The following is a 5,000-nucleotide window of genomic DNA, read 5'->3' as shown; positions in this document are numbered from 1 at the left end:
ATAATAATAATAATAATTATCATTATTATCATTATTATTATTATTATTGTTATTATTATTATTATTATCATTATTATCACTATTATTATTATTATTATTATTATTATTATTATTATTATTATTGTGATAATGATAATGATATTTCTTTAAAAAAAATGGTAATAATGATGAAAATGATAATGATAATAATAATAACAATAACAGTAACAATAATAATTTTAATAATTGTAATAATGATAATGATGATAATAATAATGATAATGAAGGTAAGAATAAAATAATAAGTTAAACAGTGATCATCACCATGATAATAATAGTAATAATGACAGTAATGATAATTACCAATATAACGAAGATATGTAATAATAGTAATAATAATGATAATAATAATGATGATGACACCACCAAAGGTACCGATGATGATAATAATAATGATATTGATGGTAATGATAAGAATAACAAAAACAATAATAGATCTGATAATTATAATAATAAAAATGATAATAATGATAAAAGTAATAGTAATAGTAATGATAATGGAAAGGATAATAACAATAATAATGCTAATGAGAATAAAAGTAATGATAATGATGATACTGATACTACTATTAATAATGATGATAATGATAACCAAATAATATTTATAATAGAATTATAAAAATAGAATGATAATACTGATAATGATAATAACGATAAAAATATCAATTATATTAATAAAAATGATGGTGATAATAAATATAATGATAATAATAACAATGATAATGATGATAATAATGGTAATGACAAGATAATGAAAAAAAATTATTATTAATACTATCGTTGATATAATTATCATTATTGTTGAGAAAAGACACTTGTTACATTTGTTTTTGTTATTATTATTGTTATCATTATTATCATTATTATTTTTTATCATTATTATTATTATTATTATTATTATTATTATTATTACTATTATTATAATTATTATTATTATCATTATTATTATTTTTATTATCAATCATCATTTTTGCAATTATTATTATCATAATTATTTTTTCATTACTATTTTTATTATCATTATCATTATTGCTATTATTGTTATTATTAATATTACTATTGTTATAGTTATTATTATCATTATTACTATTATCATTATCATTATTATTATCATTATTATTATCATTATTATTGTCATTTTTATTATTATTATTATGATAATGGTGATGATGATTGTTATAATTATTGGTACTATCAGTACGTCATTATCATTAATATCATTATTTTTATCATTATAATCATTATCATTACTATCATCATCATCGTCATTATAATAATCTTCATTGTCTTTATTGTCATTATCATTATCATTGTTTTGTTATTACTATCATTGTTTTAATCTTTCATTATTATCATTAATATTGTTATTATCATTATCATTATTATTATCATGACTTTTATTATCATTGTTATTATCATAATTATTGTTATTATTAGTATTAGTAGCAACAGTATCATCATCATATTATTATTATTAATGATAATAATGATAATGATAATAGATGTAGTAAGATTAATCATAACTATAACAATAATAATGATGATGATGATAATGATAATCATCATCATTATAATAATGATAATTAAAATGGTAATAATAGCAGTGATAATGATAACGGTAATAGCAATAATAATATTAACAAAAACAATAGGCCTAATAATATGATAATATTGATAATTCTCTTTAAGATAATAATTGTCATTATCAAAATGACAATGTTAATGCTAACAATAACAATAATAATAATTACAAAAATTATAACAACAACAACAATAATAATAATAGTAATAATAATAACAATGGTAGTAATAATATCAATAATAAGGATTATTATTATAGTAATAATGATAATAATAATAGTGATAATAATAATAGTAATAATAATAATAATAATAATAATAATAATAATAATAATGATAATAATAATAATAATAATAGTAACAATAATAATAATAATAATAATAATAATAATAATAATAATAATAGTAATTATAAGAGTGATAATAATAATAGATAACAATAATGATATTAATAATAATCATCATAATGATAATAGTAATGATAATATAATAATAATAATAATAATAATAATAATAATAATAATAATAATGATAATAATAATATTAGTGATAATAATAATGAAGATTATAATAATAATAACAACATGTAAAATGTATTTTGATATCAGTTAATGTTGCAGATGATGGTGATGACGAGGATGATGATAGTGTTGATAATGATAACAATGAAAATAATGAACAATAATGATATATATAATACTAAGGATGGTTACTAATCATACTGATAAAAATACGAATTATGCAAAATGATAATACTGAAGATAACAATGATAATGATGTGAAAACAATACAACAAAACCAATTATCTTCAAGGAAATCGCGTTTCATAATATCCATCTGTTTACTTTCATCAGTTTGGGACCATTATCATATTCCTCATTTCTGACCATTTACTTCTTTATTTCATCTTTAGGCAGCTGTTCCCGGCGAATAATTTTGCGCAATATTCCATCTAGAAAGTCGACACGCAGGCATCTCTCCATCATGAGAATCCACACTCCATTTTGGACTCTATATACCGAAATCCTCCCACTGCCGATAAACTAATGGATAATAAAGGACAGGTTATTCAGCGAAATTGCCGCGAGTGAGCAGCGAACGTGAGAGCGGATGTGACATCAAACTCTCTCCCCTACTTTCACTTTCACCTCAAACAGTGCTGGATCTGCTTCACGGTCGGGCGTTGCCATTTGCCAGTTAGGTGCGAGTTTGTAAAAGGGCGAGTTCACATCCGGATAATTCTGCTGAAAGGCGATTCCCTGACACATTTTTTTTTTTTTTTTTGAGTAAGTAATTAGAATTGATACATTAGTGATGAAATTATACCCTCTTTGATACATCTTGTGGTGGTAAAAATACCTGATAATGGAATTTTGTGTTGGATCCGGAAACCTGCACATGGAAATATTAGAAAGTGCTTCAGAGACATAAGATTTTATCGATACACTAAGAATGCTTTATTAGTATGTTCTGTTTTAGATTTACATTTATGTTTGTGTCTCCATTTCTGCATGTGTGACCATTATAACTTATGGTACTGGCGATTTCAACAAAGGTCTGACTCGCAGTGAAAGTCTGAATTTCACCTTTATTATTGTATTTTTGGTTGGTGTTGTTAAGTAGGATGATTATTTATTTTAGTATCATTATTTTATCCATTTTATTGTCATCGTTCTCTTATCAATTATCTTTGTTATTTCCTGTTATATTATCAACGTTATTTTATCATTATTTTGTATCATCGTTTTTATCAGTATTTGTACTATCATCGTTACTTTATCATTATCATTAACTTTACATTTTTTTCTTGTTATTGTCATTATTAGTCTTACTATTTTGCTGTTGTTGTTGTTGTTATTATTATTATTATTATTATTATTATTATTATTATTATTATTATTATTATTATTATTATTATTATCATTATCATTATTATTATTATTATTATTATTATTATTATTATTATTATTAATTTGTTATTAACACTTATTTTTTACATTTATGATAATACCATTCGTGGTAATAACGATAACTGTTGAAATTACAATGATGGTGGTAGCAGCCTCCGCGGGCTAGTGCAGCGGGTAGCAGCCTCCGCGGGCTAGTGCAGCGGCCTCTCATCCGAGGGTCGGCGGTTCGCGCCCGCCCAGGCGCGAGAAGTTGCAATTGTCGCCTGGAGGATACTGCTGTGGCTGGGTAAGGACTAAGCTCAGCCGAGTCAGCACCAGCTGACACACGTTAGTGAGTCGGCATTGGTCGACACAGGCCGGGCTCCCCTCATGGGCATAGCCCGGGCGAGGCTCAGCTTCGCATATCGGACTTATCCTTATGGTAGTGATGCTCAGTGATGCGATTCAATAGGACATCTAGGGAAGACTGGCAATCACCCTTGTTAAATGCTTAATTAAGAGGCGACAGCAATTAGGGGCACGACTTAATGACATTATGATTAAGCTTTACTTTGATTTAAGTAAGAGCGGCTTAATTATATCGTGAGTATAATCATCAGATTAAAAATGTACGTTTGTCATGTCTTCTGCCACTGTCTGTTTCTCTTACTTTCTCGCAATTTCTTCTCTCACCGTTTTCTTTCCTTGTGTCTCTCGCCATTTCCTCTCCTGCTGTTCTCTCTCGCCATCTATCACTTGTTTCTGTTTCTCATCGTCCTCTTTTTTATGTATTTCGTCTTTCCTCCTCTGCCTCCATCCTCCTCTCTCTTGTCTATCTCTTGATTCCTTTTATCGCCCGTCCCCTTCTCTTATCTTTATCTCCAGTTCTTCTCTTCCCATGCTCTTTCCTTATCTATCTCGTCATTTCTTCTCCTCCTCTCTCTTATCTATCTTTTGATTCCTTCTCCCACCGTCTTCTTCTCTCATCTGTCTCTCCATTTCTTCTGTCACCATCCTCTTTTCCTATCTTCTTATCTTCAGCCTCCTTATTTTCTTATCTAAATAACTTATCATCCTTCCTTCCCCCGCCGTCTCCTGTTATCTATCTCTCGTTTCCTCCTCTTACCGTCTTCTCCTCGGATCTCTCTTCTATCCACTCCATCCGCCGTCACCCTGAGCGCCACCCTGCAATATGGGCAATGGGCGGACTCACTCGCGGGCTAAGTGTAGAGAGCGGCACGCAGTTGTCACACCCTGAAAACGGCGATGCTCGTTTGTTCAGAGTGTTCATGGTGGGGGGGTTCTGGGCCTTCCCCCCCTTTCCTCGGCTTTTCTCATTCCTATTCTTATCCTATTCATATTCCTACTCCTTCCCTATTCCTCATTCCTACTCCTATTCCTACTCTGTGCTTAGTTTTTTGCTTCCTTCCTTGCTCTCCTTCTCTCTAAGTTTTTCTCATTGTTCTTATTCTTGGTCTGCTTTTTCTTCCT

The 5,000-nt window shown here is 28.3% G+C and overlaps 1 protein-coding gene across 1 annotated transcript in view; it reads left to right on the top strand.

Moving 5' to 3' along the window:
• The first annotated feature begins 2,259 nt into the window (after positions 1 to 2,259).
• Positions 2,260 to 5,000, top strand: part of LOC125026885 — a 7,988-nt gene continuing 5,247 nt past the window's right edge. Inside the window, exon 1 of the mRNA XM_047615488.1 lies at positions 2,260 to 2,906. The gene's annotated coding sequence lies outside the window, so the exon portion shown is untranslated. The remainder of the gene's footprint in view (positions 2,907 to 5,000) is intronic.

The sequence above is a fragment of the Penaeus chinensis genome, chromosome 1 (assembly GCF_019202785.1).
Source record: "Penaeus chinensis breed Huanghai No. 1 chromosome 1, ASM1920278v2, whole genome shotgun sequence".
Taxonomy (NCBI): Eukaryota; Metazoa; Arthropoda; class Malacostraca; order Decapoda; family Penaeidae; genus Penaeus; species Penaeus chinensis.
This window is presented reverse-complemented; position numbering and strand designations above follow the sequence as displayed.